Below are 23,582 nucleotides of genomic sequence, written 5' to 3'. Positions count from 1 at the left end.
GCTCTAATATGTTTGAGGTTATTTTTTATAATTTTAATCTATTTGTAATATTTTTTATCATTTATATTTTGTAAAACTTTTTTTTTTTTTGAAGAAAAAAAATGAGACCTTCACCATGCTTTTTATTCCCAATTCTTCTTCTTCTTCCATTTTTTTTTTATTTTTTTCAACATTTTCTCCACAGTAACTAGTTACCATTATCAAAATAATTTTGATTTTTTTTATGTGGTAGTAATCATATGCCACTGTCAATTTTTTTAGTGATGTGTGGTAATTGGTTACCACTATCGAAATCAGTTATATTTTTTAAGTAGTGTGGTAGTAACTGGTTACAACTATAAAAATAATTATGATTTTTTTAATAATATACTATTATCAAAATATCAATTAAATTGTAACTAGTTATTTAGTGAGATTTGGAAAAAAAAAATTATGTGAAAAAAAATAAAATAAATTAATCATGAAGGTAATTGGTTACAGACAAGTCTGAAAAAAAAAAAAAGAATCAGTTACGATAGTAACCGGTTACTTAGTCAGACCTAGAAAAAGAAGGACCCAAACAAAAAATCTAAACTGATCATAATCGTAACTCGTTACAAGTAGGTTTGAAAAAAAATCAGGTCTTAAAAAAAAAAGAATTAGTCACCATGGTACCTGGTTAGTTAGTCAAGTGTGAAAATAAAATCAGATATAAACAAAAAAAAAATTAAATTGATCGTTATCGTAACTAGTTATAGCTATGTCTAAAAAAATAGATATAAATAAAAAAAATCAGTCGCCATGGTAGCTGGTTACTTAAATAGGCCTGAAAAAAAAAATCAGATCTGAACAAAAAAACCTAAACAAATCGTGATAGTAACCGGTTACAGTTAGGAATAGAAGAAAAAAAATAAAAAATGAAGTGCAAAATCAAATTTTAAATGCAAAATTAGATATGAAAAAGAAGAAGAGTAAAAAATAATAACATTAAAACAACAAGAAGAAGAAGATTGGATTAGTTGGTGGTGGTGTATGCGAAGATCAGACCTTCTAGGTTGAATATTCTTGAACGTGAACTTCTCTGTTATGTGGTTCTTGGTGCTATGTTGTAATGCCCTCATTTTCTCATAAATATAATGCAGAGAACCAATATTAAAACATAAAAACATAAACGTCACTCTTTATTGAAAATTATACTACTTCAAACGGGATCCCTGTTTTACAACATAAAAGAAGTCTTTAAAAACAAAAATATAGCAACATTTATTTTAGAGAAATAAAATACTAGTTAAGAAACAAAATATAAGCCTTAGTTCTTCCAGCAGCTATATGGCCCTCACGAATACACATGCAGCTATTCAGGTCCAACTCGCCACCGGCCATCTATCTCTTTACTTACTTTGATTTCCACATATATACTATAAAGAGTGAGCTTCTAAGCCCAGTAAGAAAAATGCAACCATAGAAAACATACAAACAATATTCATACATATCACAAATATTTCATTATTCAACAATACCATAAAAGCTACATATTACTATAATAACACTATCATACTAAGAAACTCGATATCATACCTAAGCATACAATTCTGAAGTCATACTCATAAACTTAATATTGTCATAATCATATCAGCTATAATGAATCAGTCAAGTATTGATAAAGTGCTTATAAAGTTTGGGCATCTGAGCCCTCTGGACACCACTTAGGTCCATCATACAGTTTTTGGACATCACTTAGGTCCGTATATGAGCTTCACTTAGGCCCAGCCACACTTATCTTCTTGTACCTGAAACGTTAGTGTCATAACATTTACTTAAGGTCATAATCTAAATCTATCTAATTTTCCTTACCTTGAGTGTGGAGAAAAAAAGTAGAGAGATTGCTCTTAAATACTAGTGGATCAAGCCCAACACCTTACACATGAAAATAAATACTAAAATTAGGACCTAAAATATTACTTAATTTCATAATCTAAAACCTTTTAGAAACCATACCTTAACCCTTGAAACACGACAACACAATCCTAATATCCCGAGCCTTTGAGAGAATGATGACTATTTTTTAAATAACTAGGGTTTGAAATTTATGAGGAGTGATAAATAGTATCGTGTCTCGACTAGAAATGTTGGTATTAAATGATCAAATCAAAGGTGCGCAGCAGAATATATGAACCCATTTTAATAAATATTAATACCAGCCAGAATCATATACATATATAAACTTTAAATCACAAACAAAATAGATCAGGGATTACCTCTTGTAGCCTATCAAGTATCATTGAATCTTTTTGTATAAAATCAACGATCTTCCTATCCAGTAATCTGAAAGCTCACACCTTGAACTTCCATACCAATCCTCAAACACACAAGGACGTGTGTGGGCACGTAGGATTCAAAATGTTGATTTATGTGACTCTCTAGAAGTACTCAACACATGAGATCTAGAGAGGTTTGACTGAGAGAAAAAGTTTAGAATAGTTTTCAGGTTTAGAGAAAACTATTGCTTTTGAGAGAGAGAATCTATATTTTTAATTTCATAAAAAATGAAAATCCATTCTGAAAGTCACATACTATCACACTTATATAAAAATATTTAATCTAATTAACTAATCTTTATTTTATTAAAATTAAAATTAAAATTGATCTGGTATTTATATTTAATTATTTATTTAAATCATATTTAAAAAAAATAATTAAATAACTTATTAAACAAATTTATTTGAAATTCAAAATTCAAATCCCAGGGATAAAAATCCCCGAGTTAGGCACCACACACTATGTTGTACAGTGTGTGTCGCCCAACCCTATTAGGGTTTCCCTAATTTTCTCATTTGTTTGTTCAATCAAGTTTTAAGACAATATATTTATCCCAACATAAATATCAGTTAATTCAAAATTAACTTTATCTTAAAATATCAGTTTTAAAATAAATAAATATTATATTATAAATAAGATATTTATTATTCTCTCTCTCTTTATATTAATCCAAACAAGATTAATATTAATTTTAACTTATAGTTTTTCAAAATAAAAATAATATAGTTAAATAATTAATTAATTCACAATTAATGAATTGCCTATAATTATCACATAATTATATCATTGCCCTAGAAAATTAATTCATTTGCAATTTAGTCATTCTCTATACAAATCTTTCTTTTGACATCCTTACCCTTAACAGTATAAGACAAAGGTGATTTGGGGATCATGGACCTATAATACGAAGCTCCAATAAACCATATTATTAATCAAACTCTTTAATATAATAATCTTATTTATTAATTCCATGATTACTCCACTATAAATATGGAATTGCACTCTAAGTATTTATAGAATTATATTTACAGCGTTTTCTCTTGTAATCCATTGATATAATCAATATATGTAGTTCTGTCCTCCATTATTGGTTCGTTAATTAGAGCTGGTCAAAATTACCGTTTTACCATTCTAATTACCTCTTGATCCTTAACTACCATTAATTCACTAGCGAATAATTAATCTATAATCTAATTATAGATTTGAGCTGAATAACTATTCAGTTCCAAAATTAATCCTTAAGGGAACAAATATTCGATCCGTTAGGAAAGCATGGATTTCAATATTGTAATTTATGTTCCCAGCCATTCATGATATTGAATCTCCAAAACAAAAGGCATTAACATCATTATTCTAAGAGACCTTAACGAGTGAATCAAAAGATCCAATAACACAAAGAGGAGTTCATGAATACTCATGATTTAGACTGATCTACAAATGACCATCTATGGTGATAAGAATTAAATCTTTATGTCAAACGACAGGTTTATAAAGATAATCAATTCTCATCGGTCTTGCCATATATAATATCTATTGTATACAACACATTTACTAAGATGTCTATCACTAGTAATACGAATCTAGATTACTCGCATCTCGTATGCTTAGCAACCCGTACTAGTAACTATTCATTAAAGATTTCATACTTTAATATGTTACTGACTATTTTATTCATTATATATGATCTTAATTATCTCGTACTAATACAAGATCATATTCTCATGAATGAATAGGGAATTTTCTTGATATTATTATATAGTTAATTCAAACTATATTATAACATTCAAATATAATAAAATTGTACTTTTATTTAAAACCAATAAAATATCTTTACATGCTTTTAGGACATTAATCCTAACAAGAAATTGGTGATTTGGGCTAGGTATTTCTCGGCCAAGTGAGGGAATTATGATGGTGATGGTAATGAGGCTAGGTTTTGAACTCTAAAAAGAAGAAGAAAAGTTCGAAAACCACTAGGGTTTTTGGTGATTTCGTCTATATTGGAGTATTTTGTGAGCAAAAATGGAAGAACTTGAGAGAGAAAATTTCAAAAATAGGAGAGTCTTGGAAGCTTTGAGTGAGTGAACAAAAATGAAGAGCTCTAATGCTCTTATTGTCCGTGTTTTCACCAAAGGGCATGTGGCAATCCAAGTAGGGCATGTGGCAAGGACGTGTACTTCTTCAGATGAGGACACGCCCCAAGGATCAGTCCTTGGAGGGTGGACTTCTCGGTTAGAGGCCACATCCCTTAGATAAAGGTAGGGCACAAACGTCTCTCCGAGGCCATGCCCCGAGAACTGGTTAGTAATCCTCGGTTTCCTTACAAACAGTTATCTTCCAGGCCAAGGACCTTATCCTCGGGATCTAGAAGGCCAGCTAGGTGTCAAACAATGCAGGTTTGCAGCGTCAGAGGATCGTTTGACAACTTTTTTAGCGATCCGTCCACAGTGTTGTCAATTGTATGACTCGACAATTGGCACTCCCACTACGCCGTCTGACACATGAAGATACGTACAACATGCCTTGACAGTACCTGGGGCATGTTCCCCATAAAGTAGGTACATTTCTGCAATGGGTCTCGCGGACCTCGCTTGGGTTGTGGTCTCTATTCAATGCAGCCCAATGCATTGAATTGGTATTAGTCCCTCAATAACGGAAAGAATGTATATTAATTATGAATGTTTAGTATTAATGACCACAACCTCTATAAATAGGGCTGAGAGTCTCATTGTAAAGGGTTCGGGTTTTTAGAGAGAGAAATACCTTGTACTCAGAGCAATTTAAACGCTGCCTGAGAAAACTCTATCGAAGTTTGCCCTAACAAGCTTCCAATCCTCCTAATACCAGAGACTCGTGGACTAGGGCTCTTTTATAGCCTGAACCACATAAAAACTATTGTGTTCTTGTTGTTTATTTCTTTAATCTCTCGTTTATGGTTGATCTCAAAAAAGGCAGTCAAGAGCTCTATTTATAGGCTCTAGACTCCAACTCCATTCTTTAATCTTCTCCACTATCATCAAACAAGTTTTCAAAAATTGAATTTCCTTCCCTATTGTAGTTTCGGCCAAGCCTATTCAACATCCTAATCTTTTGCTAAAGTTCCTCTCTTGATGCCACATACCCTCTAACGTAACAAAATGAACTCAAGGTCCATGCTTGCTTCCTCCATAGTCTCCCACGCCTTTAATTAAGAAATTCAAATTCAAAATGTGTCAATCAAGCTTCAACCAACACACTACATTCTCTACTTTAATTTTTGACTCTATATACATAGTCTTTTTAACTCCACTTTGCAAGTTCTCTTTGACACAGTCACTTGAATTCAAACAAGTTCTACGCTTCACCACCTTTACTTGGTCTTCAACCAAGTAAAACTTTGGTTCCTCAACTAGCTACACCTATAGGGTATTTCAGCCATGCATTATAATTCAAATAATATGACTTAATTAATGTCACATATACACAACATCTACCACTAATAACATATGTACATCATTTATTAACTCTTATTTTCTTGAAGAAAAACTATATACTAATTCAATCATGTATTTGTAAATTCCATCAAATAAATAAATAATAAGCCCAATAATTATAATTATCCAAATTACAATTATTTATTAAATCATAAAATCGTAGCTTATAATATAAACCTTTCTAAAGCAATCTTTCTAATTTCACCTCTCAAATATAAACTATAGCATAAAATATAATATAAGGTAATATATATGGAGCTTTAAAAAAATAATAACCTTGGTTATTACATATATGATTCTTTTTGAGATACAACTCTTTTTGCATAAATTTTTGAAGTTTTTTTTTATGGTAATCAATTTCCTTAATTTATGGAAATTCCATATTTTAATTTTTTTTCTCGGACAGTGACCATAGTTTGGGCAATTACTTTTTACCCATAAATATATAAAGTATATTTGCATTTCCCATATTTATGTAAAGTACATTTTAAGTTTTTTCTTAATTTATGGTTTTTTCTTTAATTATTTATTGTATGGAAAAATATTTCCTTACTTTTATGTTTTTTTAATAATTCCATTTCACTAGTTATTAGTTTAGTGTTAAGGGTTTTGTGTTGTTTATTTTTTTTCATTTTTTATTTCATGCTCTATAAAGAATATTTGTGTGATTGTATAATTTTTTTTGAGTAATTAGCGACGAAATTCCTTCATATTTACATTCTTATACACATAACTCCCAATTCTTTTTTTTTTTTGCCAGTGAAACCTCCCAATCCACTGTTGTATTAGCAAATCTAAGGTATCAACCATTCCAGTCTGTTAACTGCCACAATAGACAATTTGCGTGTATGCAAGGGTACATGTGGCACGTTTTATTGGTCCATATTATTTATTTATTTAAATATTATAAAAATAATTTAAAATTAAGAACTAATTTTAATTTATTTTTCTTTCTTTTTTTTCTTTTACTTTCTCTCTCTCTCTCCGCCCCTTTCTTTCTTTCTTTTTTCTTTCTCCCAGATCCTGTCTCTTTCTCTCTCGATCTCTCAATCTCCCTTCCTTTCTTTTTTTTCTCCCAAATCTTCTCTCCCTCTCAATCTCTCTATTTTTTTTCTTTCTCCCAAATCCTCTCTCAATCTCCCTCCCTCGATTTCTTTTTTCCTTTTTCTTTCTCTACTGCCTAGATCCTCTTTCTCTCTCTCAATCTCCCTCCATACCTTTCTTTTTTTTGTCTTTATTTTATTTTCTTCTTCTTCCCCCCCCCCCCCCCCCCCTCTCTCTATCTCACTCTCTTGGAGGTCGGGGAAGATGTTGGCTCGGAGGGCAAAGGTTTGTGTGGGTGGATCTGCAGAAAAAAGAAGAAATAGAAGCAGGGAGGAAGAAAGAAGAAGAGAGGAGGAAGAAGTCAAAGAAAAAAGAAGAAGAGAGGTATCGTGGGATAGAGAGAGATTTGATTTTTTTTCTTTTTTTTATATAGTTTTTAGTTGTTTTTAATTTAAAAAAGAATGATGTGGCATTGTTATTTAATATGTGGTCCAGTAAATTATAGATACGTGTATTCAAATTGGCAGTTAACAACCATAACAAATGAAGATCTTAAAATTGCTAACGGAACGGAGGATTGTGAGGTTTCACCAGCAAAAAAAAAAGAATGGGGGGTTAAGTGTAGCAAACGGTAAAAATAGGGGTTTTCGCCACTAATTACTCTTTTTTTTTTTAAATAAAATAAATGGTTCAAGTCTAAAACAACTTCCTTCCCTCGTTATATCATTTCTGACCTTTTTTTTTTTCTTTTTTGGCTTTTCCTTCTCTGAATTTTTTCTTCATTTTTTTTACTTCTTCGTTGACTACCGAAATTGATTGCCATTTCCCCTCCGCTGCTCTCATATGGTCTTCCTCAGTCAATGTCCATTATTCTCCCTCCGTCGTTGGTACCAGGTTAATACCCATTTTTAGTTTATTGCATTTTTATTTTTGTTTCTTTTGATTTTTGATATGCATTCCTAGATTTCATGAGTTATATTTAATGAGTTATGTTATGCTGATTTTTAATAATACGGGTATTCATATATAACAATTATGATCAAGAAAAAAGATGGAATGTATATAATTATATTTAAGGTTAAGGGGATGGGATAATATATCTTACAGTATATTTCAAATGTCGAAAACTTGGAACTCAAGCTCCGTTTGGTAATAGCTAAATTTTGCTATTGAGTTTAATAATGTTATGCTCATGTGAATATCTTAAATATTATTATTGGTTTGAAATCCATGCTTGACAATTTTTTTTTTAGATTTTATGTATACATTCTAGAATGGTCTTTATAAAATCACAAAAATAGTACCATTGATCGTGAGATTTGAATAATTTGACTTTTAATTTTGGAGTGATTTTCAAAACCAAAACAACTGGGGGTCTATTTTGTTGTACCACGTTATTTTTCATCATTATATATAGCTACCAATGTACCAGGTTAATTTTAGTTCTTTAAAGGATGTTGTTGGTTCTGATATTGTTTGAAAGTACCCAATTACTTTTTATTGTTGTTTTTGTTACTTTGATGGTGTCAAAAAATTACATGGTTACCTTTTGTTATTGTCTTTGTAATTTTGATCGATTGCAAATGTAGCGCAATAAATTTTATTTTATTTTATTAATTTGTATGCTTTATTTGAATTAATAATTGTTAAGTGTTAGGAATTTATTTTATTGTTTGAATTTTTTAGTAGAAATTAGGTGAATTAATATTGTAAATTGTTTTAGTTAATTGTTTATTTTGTGTATGCACCAAGGCACATGGTTAGTAGAAATAACCATGGCGCATGGTTAGTAGAAATGCACCCTAGCTCTTGTGTGTGTGCATGTGCATGATTGCATGGTGAGCATGCAATAGTATTTTCTCATGCAATAATCTAAATTATTCTTTTATTTATTAAATTAGTTTTACTTAAATTAAAAAGGAGAAACAATGAGAGAAATAAAGAGAGAATGCTCTAGAAGGCTTGTGTTCACACAAGTGAGAAATGAGAAACAAATGGTAAGAAGAAAGTTGTCATTTTTTTTAATTCTCGTAACCCTGGACTCAACCTCAGTAAAACAGTCATAGCTTGAGCTATAGATGTTTGATTTAGACAAACTTGGTATCGTTAGAAAGCTAATTAATTATATCCAACTTTTGTAAATATTTTTTTCCCTAAAATGCAACAAATAAGGGTTAAAATCGAGCCCCAAGTGGCAGGACCCTAGTACTACGAAAATTAGACATTTCCTTATTTGTGTGGTGTGCCAAGGAAGGAAAGAGAAAAGTTAGTATGTTGTCAATTGTCAAGGGATTAGATTGGTTGAGTACAATTATTATTTAATTTTTTTTTATTTATTGGAAATAAAGGATTAATGAAAAATTAGGTTGCCTTTTCTTTATATTTGAAAACCTAGTACACTAGTATAAATAGAAACTTAAAACTCTAGAGAGCATTTTGCTCATCTTTTCTCTATACCACAGCCGCCCACTTAGAGAGAGGAGAGGGAGAGAGCTCGTGGAAGAAGAAAGAAAGAAAGAGAGGGAGAGAAAACGTGAAAGAAAAGGAGAAGAAGAAGAAGGAAGGGGATTCAAAAATCCCTATAGGTATAATTTCTTGTGTTGTTTAGATCTTTGGTTTGATTTTCTAAGTCTAAAATTTCTTCCCCTCAATCCTAAGGCTTTTCTTCTTTTTCTTGATATGGGTTTTGAAAACCCTAGGTTGTTCAAAGAGGGTGGCCATTTTGTTTTGGTCTTTGTGTTCTTAAGGCAAAATCAAGAGGTAATGGAAATCTCTAACCTAATATTATTTTTGACAATTATATATGTTTTTGGTTTATGTTTTGGGTTTTGGTTTGTCAAAGCATGTGTAAAGACTCGACTAACTTAAAGACTTCGGACATTTAAAACTACTAAGACATAACTATTATCTTTTGGATACATACATAAAATAATAAAACATTATTATAGAAAATCCAAAATACAGAATCCCATTGTTATTACATAAAATCATAAAGAAAAACAAAACATTTATTTAAATGTTCAAATATTAAATGCTGAAATAAAAAATACATAATAAAAAGACTCAAATGCAACGTCATCCTCGATCGATCCCATCAGTCCATTCCTTTAGTCCTCACCCAATACACATGCCAAAGCTACCTTAGATCCGTCCCGCCTTCCATGTTCATTTACCTACACAATCTAAATAAAAAGGAATGAACCTAATGCCCAATAAGGAAAACTAATAAAGCATAACATAAAACATAAGACAAAAAACATAAAAATGGAGTACAATATTAATAGTCATTAACTCATTACCATAGTATGTGATAGAAACCGCTATAGTCCTCTTGCTACTATTTAGAAGTAGGTTTAGACACAACTATAGTCTACGATAATGATAAAAATATCAGGATTTGCTATCTAAGCAACCATATTTCCCAAGCGACTTAAAGACATAAAAACAAACATACATACACAAAGCACATAGCACATAAATCTAACTTATTTTCCTTACCAAAAACCAGGGTATTGGGTGACAAGTGCGGGATTGGAAACTCCTAAAACCAAACAATAAAACTATAAGTTTCCTAAAGAAAAGAAGATGAAAAGAAGATCTAAACCATCAAGATATGAACTTACCGGAAACCTTAAGTTTCAAAGAAATCAAGCACCTAACCAAAAAGTCATTATAACGAGTTAGGATTTGAAGTAAAAGAAAAGAATAAGAGGAATAGTAATGAACTAAACCTGAGGATTAAGAGTACCTTAGATAGCTTAGACCTTCGATCTATACCTCAATACCGAAATCTCACTCTAGCTTACTTCTCAAGGGTTTAGAAAAGCTTAGATTTGAAAGCTTTTAACCCCCAAAACCCTAGTATTTCTCTCTAGAACGAAATTGGTAGCTTGAAGGCTCTGAGAAGTGTTTGAAAGATGATGCAAATGGCTGAGTGAAGGGTCCTATTTATAGAGTTCAAGGAGTGAAACTAACTCCCTTTAAAATAAATAAAAATGGAATTTTCTACTCAACAGATGCTCATAACTCGGCCAAAATCGTTCAAAAGCAAGTTCAAGTTGTTGAGGGCTGTTTCCAGCTTCAGATTCCACAGATTTTCAAAATAGGTTGATGGAGCCGATATATCGCTCCTATAGGCGATATATCGCCTGCCCCATTTTCCCGAGGCTACGTGGTTTTGTTCGTACGAAGTCAACGTGCTTTTCGTATCAACATAGGCGATATATCAACCCCTATAGCTGTGATATATCGGCTTACGCTGATATATTAAATCACATTTTTGCATATTTTAAGCACACTTAAAGTTGTTTAAACCACTTTGACTGAGTAACACGAGATCCTAACATCTGAGGGAATGTTCTAGACTTCCTAGGTTTATCCTTGATTATTTTATTCATCTACAATCCTTAATTCCTTAATAAACATACATGTGACAAATGTCACATTCTTAATTATTCTATCTAAACCTTAGGTTATAATAAATAATATTTCTAGGACCAGCTTCAATAATTAAATCTTGTGATAAAATTAATATTTCTAAACTATAGGCTAAACTTATAAAATCCATAACTACCTCTACGAGTTTCAAAAAAAAAATCTCGGCTTGAACCAATATCCATAAAAACTAAAATACTACAACATAAGATACTATTATCTAACTAAATAAAATTCTGAGGCGCTACAACATGGTTGTAATATGTGGGGAGCTTAATGCTTTGTTGTTTTTGATTATCTAAATATGTATACTTCAATATAAGACATAAGATATCTTAATGGAATATAAAATATTGGTTTCATCAGAAAGCATATTCTTAACTTCATTATACGTGCTTTTCATAAGCTAAATGATGGATTTTTTTTTAAACTCAATGATAACATTCTTATTCCAATTTACGATATGCATGTCCTGAATTTAATAAAGCTCTAATAAAACCAGATGGATATTCAAGTTGGATTACCTTGTGCACCTTATTTTATGGATGGGTCTCCTCAAGCAGTGCAACAGTTGCACAATCTTGTGTCTCAGGTTTTCTCCTCACCTTCCACACTTTTTTTCTCCTAAGTAGGAATACCTGAAGCAAGAATATTAAACAACAAAACAAGAAGAGTGAGACCGTGAGATATATTTGTACTGTGTTCGTATCAAAAGAATATGAAAAGAATTGATAAATAAACACACACACACACAACATTTTCTATATGTATGATCGACATTCTAAAAATCTTGATCGGAGCTATAGTTTTTTTTTTTTAAATAAATAAGACCAACAATATTGCAAAGCTAGTTAGGAAGGAGCTTAAATCAAAATAGATTTCTGGAACATATTTCTTGATTGGACTAGTTCGACAATGGTGGTCGGAAAAAATGAAGGCTTATAAAAAAAAAAAGTTTGAAACTAACTTGTGTCGACGATGGTGGTAGGGGACTTTTCTTACTTTCCTGGATGGCATTCAATATTGATTCATTGAGATGTAAAATATCAAAATTCTATTAATATACCCAAATGAAAATTTTCCATACTTGGTAATTTTTTTTTTCAATTTCCAGATTTGAAAAAATTTCCTCATTATTCCAAATTTTTGTAAAAGGCTTTTCAAAAAGTCATATATATGAAAAAAATATCCAATGGGATTCTCTTCATTGGGATTCTTTAGGGGTTTTTACATTTTATTTTTATTTTACTATAACCAACCAAATAACAAAAAATATGGAAAATTAGAAGATTATGAAATTAAAAAACTAGAAGATTTATCTCACACTCATTTCTTTCTTTTCTTCCTCACAATCAATAATGGTGATCCACCAAGGACATACACTTCATAGTCATGTAACTTTTGCTTACATCTTTCGACTGAACTTCTTCATCTAATAACATGCAGCAGAAACATCTCTTGCCAAATTCAATCACACACATGAGTTCTAACCATTAAGTAGAGGACAATCTAATCTTCGATCAACTTTAAAGATCGTCAGAGAAGATAGAATGTGGTCGCCAAAAAACTGCACAATCCGAGACTTCTCCACCTTATTCATGTTGTTCTAGGTAGTGGTTAGCCATACTACCACCACCTTAACACTCCCCATATATCAAAAGGTTATATGCTACACATAAAAAAATTACAAGTTACTAAGTGTATATAAAAAATTCTAAAATATTAATTTGGAAAGAATTATCACTTATGCAACTACCCAATGTTGGGTTTTATGTTAGAGAATATATATATTCAATGGAAATAGTAAAACCAAAGATACAACTCTATGCAAAAGGTTGCAATAGACAAGATGATAGATAAATATGTGTTACAACTCTATTGCAAAACTACAAGTGAATAGAAATAGAAGATGATATATATATTGATAATACAACTCAAAGCATAACAATACAAATAAATATATAAGATAGAAGCAAAAAGTAAAAGAGGTTGAAGGACGAAATAATAACAACAATAGATAAACTCTCACACTCACACAATCAAAGTGTAGAGTAGTAGGGATCACCAACTTGAACAAGTTTTAAGACCTTTGTCCAAAAGCTTATTTCCCATATTTTCTAAGCACTAAGAGATTTCACAAGGAAATAACTCTATGGAATTATCAAGCCTATATGGTGTGTTTTCTAGCTAAGTGCTTTGTGGATGCAAAATAGTGTGTCTTACAAGTAAGCAATAGACTCGTACTTTATAGAGTTTTGAGACACCCTTTGAATTTCAAATTCCACCAACCCCCATGGTTGTTACCAATGTTTTAATTAGATGTTTATGGAATTAAAAATGAGTTTTGGGAGTTACATGAGGGATTAGAACCGTTCAAGATGGAAAAAAGAAGTTGGAGGTGGCTGTTAGAATCCCTATCCATGGCTAGAGATGTTCCTGGTCGCGGCCACATGCAATTTCAGCCTCCAAAAATTCATTTTTTTCCAAAACGTCTCAAACCCTTTCCCACATGATTTTGTAACCTCCATACACCAAATGAGAGTTTAAAACATATAAACAACAACCATATTACATAATGGCTATATGAAATTCAAACAGAAATGTGTAACTCTTATTCTACACATTATTGGGTAATATTTGGGAGTTACACATTTTTATCCCTGATTTTGTAACTCCAAAATATGCTACATTTTAGCACACACATTTGTCTAATTTCATAACTCTCAATAAAATGTTACAAGATGTGATAAATCACATTTGTCTGACAAATCACATTTTGTAACATTATTTAATCTAACATTATATTATTTAAAAATAATATAACATTTCTCACTTAGATTAAATAATCACTTTTTGTAACACTTAATCAATCAAACATTATATTAAAATATAACATTCCCCCACTTGATTAAATAATTACTCTCTATAGAAACATTTGCATTTGTGCATAAAGTAAAATGTCTTTCGACTTGAATTTTAACTTAGTGTAATTATCACAAAGTTTGTTAAAATTTTGGTTGCTGAAGCATTGAACCAGTACCCCTTAACAACAAACTAGTGATAACACACACACACACACACATGTGCTATGTTCACTTGAGACCTCAATGTCTCGCTTTACATCGTCAATGGCCATGTGCACATTCCATTCATAGACTTTTCTTGAGAATGACTCCCAATTCTCATGAGGGGTAGCACCACCTCTAGGTCTATATAGGTAGAACTCTTACATTATTTTGTTACCCTAAAATACTTGTCTTTTCAAGACTAAGTTCTATTAAAAAAACCTTCTGATTTTAACCCTCATTTCGGTAATACTCTAGTACTCATATCTCAAATGAGACACAGTTTTGAGTAGTACTACTATTCACTTGATTGACTTGTTATTACCTATTGAACCTAATTGTAACATCCCAAATTATCTAATAAGGCTTAGGGCCTTGATTAGGGGGCCAAGATGGAAAATTATGGAAATTATGTGATTATGTGATATATATATATATGTGTGTATCATTATATGATTATGTGAGTTATATTATAAGATGACTTGATATGCATGTGGGCCCATTTATGATTAAAAGTGAAATTTTTGTAATTTGGCCTGTTATGGGTATATTTGACATATATGTGATATATGTGTGGGACCACATTATTATGTGAATATATTTGGGTTACTCGGCACGAGACAATCCTAGGGAGCAAACTAGTGGGAAAGTCACAACAGGACCCATATTTGACTCGGTGTGAGTTAAGGGGTATATTGGGTATTTAGTACATTACCGGGTCATTGAGTAATGTGAATAAATATTTTATGATATATTGGGAGTTAGTGAGATTAGGAAGGAATTTTGGAGATTTTGACTATTTGGTCCCCGGGGATGTTTTTGGGCCCCGAGCATTGGGATTTGTTTAAGGTTACTTAAGCTTGAAGTAACCTGACAGAAGAAAAAGAATATTCAGTTACGTTCTCTCTCTCTCTCTGTCTCTGTCCCTCTCTCTCTCTCTCTCTCTCTCTCTCTCTCTCTCTCTCTCTTATTCTCCTTTTTGACACTCGTTAGCATTTTAAAAGGAAACTCGAGTTTTAGGACTCGAATTCAAGCAAGGTTAGAGCCATAGCGATTCTAGGTGTAAATGTGGAAATTTTTCCTTGTGAATTCTATTCACGAGTGAAGCTCTATACTACGAGATATTCTAAAAGGGCGTCACATGATGGTGAGGGAGTTGGGATAAGAGAGTCACCCTCACTAGGCGAGGGCCTTCGGCCACTTGCCAATCCAAACTTCACCCTCGCTATGCGAGGGTCCCCAGCTGGTCGTCCGCGTGCGCCCCGTTCCATCAGGCATCAAGCCTCGCCTACACTCGGGAGAAGAAGGTTAGCCTCGCTACGCGAGGCACCCTCGCTACGCGAGGGTGAGGCTTTGTTGTGGCATCCGTGCCCCTAGCCTCGCGATGCCTGCACCTGGGGGGAGGAGAGGCAGCCTCGCTATGCGAGGGTGCTGCCTTGTTGCGACGCCCGTGTCCCGAGCCATGCCTACACCTGAGGGAAAAGGGCCAGCCTCGCTACGCGAGGTACCCTCGCTATGCGAGGGTGTGGCCTTGCCACGGCGTCCATGCTGCGAGCCTCGAGTCCATGTGACCCGCATAAGCCGGCCCTGACCCCTGGCGCCTTGACTTCTCAGGACACACATAGGTTGAAGCCCCCTTGACATAGGCACGGGATCACTTGAAGGAACCTTGTTGATATGCCAAATGAACATGGAGCATTGAACGGGGATTGATGAGGACGACCAAGTACGGAACACGTGCGCTGACACGGGGCGTACGGTTGTGGAGAGAACAGAGGCGCGACCCTATGATCTGCGTCTGAGGAGTAGTGGCGGTACGGACCTGTACAAAGAGTAGTGGTACCACTTGGACACCCCTGACCATACGCCAGAGACGACAGTACTATGTCCTAGGCCACGGTTCTGACACCATCAGGGTAGACACCACTACGCCCTGAGCCACTACACTATCAGAGTACCTGTGTACGTCCCTGTGGTCTGAGACTTGTTTGTATCCAGGGCCAATAGAGCCCCCCCCCCCCCCCCCCCTATAAATAGGCTCCAACCCCTCAAGCTAAGGGGTTGGAAAACTGAGTGTATGAAAGAGACTTAAGAAATATATGTTTCTGGTTTTCATGCTTTCCTGAGTTTTCTCCTGTTGTTTAGAGTTCTTTCTATCTGATTCAAAGCTTCCTATAGTATAGAGATTGAAGTTTTCTAACCATCAATCGTTGACGAGTTCTTACCGTCAACACTAGGGAAGATTAGAAGCTTGTTAGCTGGAGGATTTAACTGGAAAAAAACTCAATCAGAGGTAATCCAAGCTTTAAGTTTTGAGTTTTTGAGTTTTTAAGCTTTGATTGGATTTTACATTTTGATGAGTTTTTGAATTGATTGGGACTTGGATTTTGATGGTTTTGGGCCATGGAGTTGATTGGGAACTTTGTTTTTGGGATTTAGATACGTTTGGATAGGTTAATGGAAGGTTTTTAAATGAAGAAAATAAGTAAAAATGATTGGGTTCGAGGTCAGGCCGATGCCTAGGCTTGATGAAGGTGGAAGATTGAGTTGTTGGGCATTTAGGGCTGCGACGCCTGGTAGGCGCGCTGCAGCACGAGGTGCAGACAGAGATGAGGTAGAGCCTCTGTCTTAGGTGGGCCGCTGCTCAAGGGTTTGGGGTCATGACACTTAAGGGCAGTTTTGGCCAAAGTGGGTTTTTAGTCATGGGAACTTAAACCTAAGGGCTCGGGATCGATCCTACAACCCGATTTAGTATGATTCGACGTCCTGGAGGCTAGGACTCGGTCTGAAAGCTTGTGTTTACTCTTTATTGACAGGATTCTATATTATGTTTGTGAATAGGTTATCGCTAGGGGCTTGGAAATGGGATCATGCTCGAGGGTCGTTTATTGGTAACCTGTGCTTGGACTAAAGGTAAGAAAATTGCACCTAGTATGTGGTACATGTGATTATGGCATGGCCTAAATGTTGAATATAGAATTGATCAGAGCCTGAGTCTCTGTAAATGTGCATGATTATTATTATGCTTGTGATTCTGAATTGTTGAACAGGAACATGAATAGGGCATGAACGCCTGAGTATGTGCATGATTATGCTTATGATTGTTGATTAAGCATGTTGAATGCTTTATATCTGGATATTTGACATATGATATATGCTTGTTTGCATTATCTTGTTGAGAAAAGCTTGACTTATTTACCAAGGGCGGCAATAGTGCATTGCGTGCTGGTCGTTATGGTGATGCTTAACTAGGAGCGCATCATATGCTTGATCTACCAAGTGGTCGGGGAAAACTTAGCGCCAAATACGTTGGATCAACTACAAAGCTAGTTATACAGAGGATAGGGCAATGGGGCCCGGGGTGACTTATTAGTCCCATATACTAACATTGACTTATTAGTTAAGGAAGACATTAGCACGGTGAGTGCTGGTCGTAAAGCATTGACTTATTTTTCAAGGACAACATTAGCACGTGGAGTGCTCGTTAGCGCTAGGCACGCTTATACAGAGGATATGGCTAAGGGGCCCGGGGTGACTTATTAGTCCCATATCCTAGCATTGACTTATTAGTCAAGGACAACATTAGCACGAAGAGTGCTGGTCGTAAAGCATTGACTTATTAGTCAAGGATGACATTAGCACGATGAGTGCTGGTCGTAAGGCATTAACTTATTAGTCAAGCATGACAATAGCGCGAAGCACTGGTCCATATGGTTTAGTCTAACCGGGAGCGCATTATACTCTTGATCGACCTATGGGTCGGAGAAAACTAAAGCGCCAGGTACACTGGGCCAGTTCCAAGGCTGGTTATACAGAGGACAGGGCAAAGGGCCCCAGGGTGACTCATTAGTCCCATATCCTAGGGCGTTGAGCCAGTATGATCCCATAATCATGTATTTTGGGCATTGTGTCGTGATATGATTTATTGATCATTTATCGATCATTTATCTAGGGTAATTGGTCCCTTATGACACTGTAGTCATTTATATGATTGGTATGCATGCATGAGCAGGGTTATTACTGCTAGGCATTCTTGTTATGATTTGGATATATGTTGTTAACTGCTTATGAGCATGTTAAGTTTTCTTGCTGAGCCTTGGCTCACGGGTGCTATGCGGTGCAAGTAAAAGGAAAAGAAAGTTGGACCATCCTTGAGTTGGAGAGCTTAGGTGACAATGTGTACATATGTGGCTGCTTGACCACCACAACCGAGGGTTTAAAGGGGAACTAGGGTTAAACCGTATTTTTCCGCTTAGGTCGGCTGGTTGTAACTTTTTATTGTAATTAACCTTTTAAATGTATTTTGGGATCCCATGTATACAGTAAACGTTTTAGTGAAACGTTTGTATCTTTGACCAAAATTTTTAACTCTAAACCATTAATCACGTTTAGTTACATGATTATGGCCAAACGAATCGTTTAGTGAGTTTAGCACTATTTAAAATACACAGTGTAACGGTCTATGGGTAGTAGGGCATTACAACTTGGTATCATAGTGAGCCAAGGTTAAGGGTTCTTGAAGACAAGCTAGGCATGTACACTCGTCACTAAAGACAAGTTCCACTCAGGGTATGGTGACTATTTATGTGGTTATGTATTTTACTGCTTAAATAAGATATACATGCTTTACCTACATGCCTTATTAGGAACCATGAGATTCTAATAGGGCCTGGCCCTTGACTATTGATATGATTATGTGATTACTTGCTCAGTGAATATATGAATGTGTTATCTGCATGATGGAGTTATGAGCATGAGGTTTTTTTTGGCTAGAGCAGGGATTATTGATTGATGCATGAATGTTGTGGGCATGTATTTTAGTACCGCAGTGGTATGTGAATGTGGTGTTGTGTGATTGTTCCCGTGGGGAAGGCTTTTGAATGTGCTCATCATGCTTAATGGGTCAAGTTATTGACTGTAGACTAAACCACAAGTCATGTACCCAAGGAAGTTAATGGGACCCGATGGTGGTTATATCGAGGCTAGGAATTACTGCTAGGGCCTGAGCCCTCCGCCTTCCCCTCATAGTTGGCAGTAGGTGTTTGCAGATATGCAATTAAGATTTTACAGGCAATAGGAAGAGATCATGTGTTTAAAACAACAGGTTCTGTCAGGGAACACCTATTCCTTTGCTATGCCAGGAGTGGCACCTGGTTTGGCTCAACCCAGGGTTAAGAACATATGGGAATTACTGTGTGGGAGATTTCAGGAATATTACCCTCCAGCTTTTGAGGAAGGCCTAGATCCATTCAAAGCTGAAAAATGGGTGGGCATGATTAGTTCCATCATCGATAGTATGGGGGTGGTAGGTCACGATAGGATGATCTGTGCTACATATGTGTTGCGGGAAGATGCCCGGACGTGGTGGGAGGTGGTATCCCAGACACGAGATACAGCTGCAATGAACTGGAAAGAATTTAGGCATCTATTCAATAAAAAAGATATTACTGTGATGTAATTAAGACTGCTAAGACAAATAAGTTTCTGAATTTGGTTCAGGGAAATACAACAGTAACAGAGTATCTTAATAGATTTGATGGGTTGGCCAAGTTTGCTATTGATATGGTACCCACGGATGTGGCTCGGAAGGAACGATTTATCCAAGGATTGAATTCAGGGATAGCTCAGGGCGTTAGAATTGCCCCAGTACATGAGATCTCTACCTACGTCTATTCAGTACCATTGCTTTAGAAAAAGGGTTCTGAAATGCTCTGATAGGCCATCGGGGTGAGGATAAGGATTGGAAAGTCTACTCAAAATGCACTCGGTGTAAGAGACACCATTTGGGAGAATGCCGAGCAAAGGCATGTTTCTTATGTGGGATGGTTGGGCACTTCAAGAGAGATTGCCCAAAGGTAAGGAAATATGAGCCAAAGGGAGCAGACAACTCGACTTCAGCTCGAGTGTGCGCTCTGACACAGTCAGAGACAAAGACTAAGACTGAGGTTGGTTCCTCAGTAGTGGCAGGTCAGCTTCCTGGTTTTGAATTTTTTTATTATGCTGATTGGTTTTGGTGCCATCTTGTTCCTTGTATTGTTGCATCTAGAGAAGCATAGACTTTATATACATATTACATGGTTATGTTGTGATGAGAATGTGGTACTCTATTTGTAATGCCCCGAATTTCCTAATGTGGTTTAATGGCGGGATTAGTTGGCTGGGAGGGCCATAATTGTTTAATTATGCCATTAAATGAATATATGCATGTTTATGTGAATTATATTATAATATGATGTTAAATGCATGCATGTGGGTCCACATTTGATAACAGGGGTGTTTTGGTAATTTGGTCGTTGAGGGCATAGTTGTATATTTATATGCATGTCGATGATATATTGTTGAGACCACATTATAATGTGGGTTTGTTCGAGCTATTCGGCATGAGACGATCTTGGAATATTGATTAGCGGTCTAGTCATAACAGGTTGAAGTCCGGGGCTCGGGAGGAGTCTCGGGGTGATTTTAATGATTAGAGTGTTACCGGGAATTAAAGAGTAACGAGATATAAATTATTGGTGTTTGAGATTATCGAGAATAGTGGGAATTGGAGAGCGTTAATTATGATTAACGAGATAGGTGGGAAATACCAATTTCGCCCTTGGGAGCCTTTAGAAACCCTTAATTGACCTAGGGGTATAATGATATTTTCACCCCTAGGATTGGTATAAACTATCTTAGGCTGTGAAGAAGAGGAAAAACAGAGTAAGTTCTTGAAGCTTTCCCGTACCTCTTTCTCCTCCATTTCCTTTGTGATTTTTAAGCCATTGTTGAGGATTCAAGCTTGGGAAGTAAACCTTGGGAGTTTGGGAGAGTTTTCTATCATTGAAGAGCATCACAATCTGAGTTTTAGGTAAGTTTCTAGCCACTAGTTCCCTGGTTTGCTCTGTTTTGGTTTTAGTTTTCAGCTTGTGATTTTGTTGTGGATAGTTGGAATTAATGGAAGTTTTGGTTGGTGTTTAACTTGGATTTTGATGAGGGTGTGATGTAGATCAATTTTAGGGGTTGTATTGGATGTTTGGGTGGTGTTTTGGTTTGGTTTGAAGAGTTGGTTTCAAGGAAAAACGCTAAGGAGGAAAAACCAGAGTTTTGGCTGAAGTGTAGGTTGGGCCGCGGCATGGCTAGGGAGGGACGTGGCTCATGATGGGTGCTAAAGGAGGCCGCCTCTGTTTTAAGGGCGGGCCGCGGCATGGCCAGGGAGGGTCGCGCCCCTTAGTGGCATTTTGGCTAGAAATGAGTTTTTGGCTCGGGGATTCTAGCCTTAGGCCTTAGGATCGATCCTACTACCCGGTTTAGTAGGATTCGATGTCTCGGAGGCTAGGTTTTGGTTTGGGAACCTTTGTTATTCATTTTATTGATGGAATCCCATAATTGGTTATGACCAGGTAACCGCTAAGGGGCAAAAAGACAGGTCGTTCTCAAGGGTCGTTCTTATATTAATTCTCGCTCGAACCAGAGGTAAGAAAACTGCACCCCATATGTGACATGCAAGGTTGTTCATGAGGCATGTTGATTGTGTGAATGTGGACATGGATTGATTATTGAATGCTTAGCAAATCTTGCTCACTTGTGCATGGTACTGACTAATTAGTCAGATTTGGCAAAGGTGTCGGTATCAACTGTGAAGCTGGGACTTATTAGTCAAGTTCGGCAGTGGTGCTGGGCACTGGTCACACAGTGCTGGCTCATAAGCTAGGACAGACTTAGCATGTTTAACGCAATCCAATAAAGATTAGATCTAATAGATATCTGCATTGGATGACTCAAAGAGCATTAATGCCGGACCGACCTCAAGTTCGATGAATACTATAAGCACTTGTGTGACTTACCCATCAATCACTCATCTGTTGAGTTAGAGACTTATCCATCAGTCTCTCATCTTTTTAAGCTAGTGACTTACCCAGAAGTCACTCATCTGTTAAGGCTAGTGACTTGCTTGCCAGTCACTCATTATGGTTTATCAGAACCTCAAGTGTTGAATCAATCATCTGTTTAAGAGCTATAAGCTCTGTGTGATTATCATTATAATCAGTTGTTAATATCTTTATGCATTACCGTGTTTTCTTGCTGGGCTTTGGCTCATGGGTGCTATGTGGTGCAGGTAAAGGGAAAGAAAAGCTCACCCAGCCTTGAGTGGAGAGCTTAGGTGGTGATGTGTACATATGCAGCTGCTTGACCACCATGGCCAAGGAGTTCTCAGAGGAACTAGGGGGTTTACCCTATTTTTTCTGCTTAGGTTGGCGGGTTTGTAAATTTGAAACAGTAATGACCTTTTTGAGTTGTAAATAACTTGTAAAATATTTTATGGGCCCATGAAAAACTTTATGTATTTAATAAAATATATCCTTTCCTTTTTATTGATTTTCCACCTTAGCATGTTAATAACACTTAGATACACGTTTTTAACCAAAGGACTCGGGTAGCGGGTCAAATTTCTGGTTCATCGTTCACCGTAATGATTCTAGGGTAACCAGGGCGTTACACTATTGGTAATTTGAAGAGATGGGTTAGATTATGGTGGAAAAGGACTCATCAGCTGACGTGATATAGCTGGTTATGACTGACTTCGATGTGATCCTAGATCTGGATTGGTTAGCCAAGTATGGGGCAATGGTAGATTGCAAGGAAAAGATGGCAACCCTTGAGCTTGAGGGTGAGAAACCCTTGTATTTTTTGGCACTGTGCATGGACCCTGTATACTTATGAAATCTATACTTAGATCTAGAGACCTATTGCAAGAGGATTCATAGGACTCTTAGCTAGTGTGGTGGATACCACTCAGGTTGTGCCAGTGGGACTAGGACAGACTGGATTAGTATGTGAGTTTTTGGATGTGATTCTAGGGATTTTTCAGGGTTACCATCTACACCAAGAGATAGAATGGTGATTATGTTGGTGCCAGGAACGAAATCAGGTCTAGTGTAACATCCCAAATTTCCTAATAAGGCTTAAGGCCTTGATTAGGGGGCCAGAATGAAAAATTATGGAAATTATGTGATTAATGATGTGTATATATGTGTGATTATGTGAGTTATATTATAATAAGACTTGATATGCATGCTTTGGTGTATTATATATGCATGTGGGTCCATTTCTGTTTAATTGGGTAATTGTTGTAATTTGGCCTGTTTTGGGTATATTTTGCATATATGTGATATATGTGTGTGTGAGACCACATTATTATGTGGATATATATATATATATATCTTTGGGTTACTAGACACGAGACAATCCTAGGGAACAAGTTAGTGGGAAAGTGACAACGAGATTA

General features: G+C 35.5%; 1 long non-coding RNA gene across 2 annotated transcripts; it reads left to right on the top strand.

Moving 5' to 3' along the window:
- The first annotated feature begins 6,403 nt into the window (after positions 1-6,403).
- LOC133829399 (uncharacterized) lies at positions 6,404-12,054 on the top strand. 2 transcript variants are annotated; one of them, XR_009891744.1, is made up of 5 exons: positions 6,404-7,199; positions 7,673-7,709; positions 9,278-9,400; positions 9,515-9,575; positions 11,752-12,054. It is a non-coding gene; the product is annotated as an uncharacterized LOC133829399 (long non-coding RNA). The 2 variants fall into 2 exon arrangements; XR_009891743.1 differs by having other exon boundaries at positions 6,404-7,709.
- The last annotated feature ends 11,528 nt before the right edge of the window (positions 12,055-23,582 follow it).

Source organism: Humulus lupulus, chromosome 4 (assembly GCF_963169125.1).
Source record: "Humulus lupulus chromosome 4, drHumLupu1.1, whole genome shotgun sequence".
NCBI lineage: Eukaryota > Viridiplantae > Streptophyta > Magnoliopsida > Rosales > Cannabaceae > Humulus > Humulus lupulus.
Note: the sequence above shows the minus strand (reverse complement) of the source record. Positions and strands in the feature narration are given on the sequence as shown.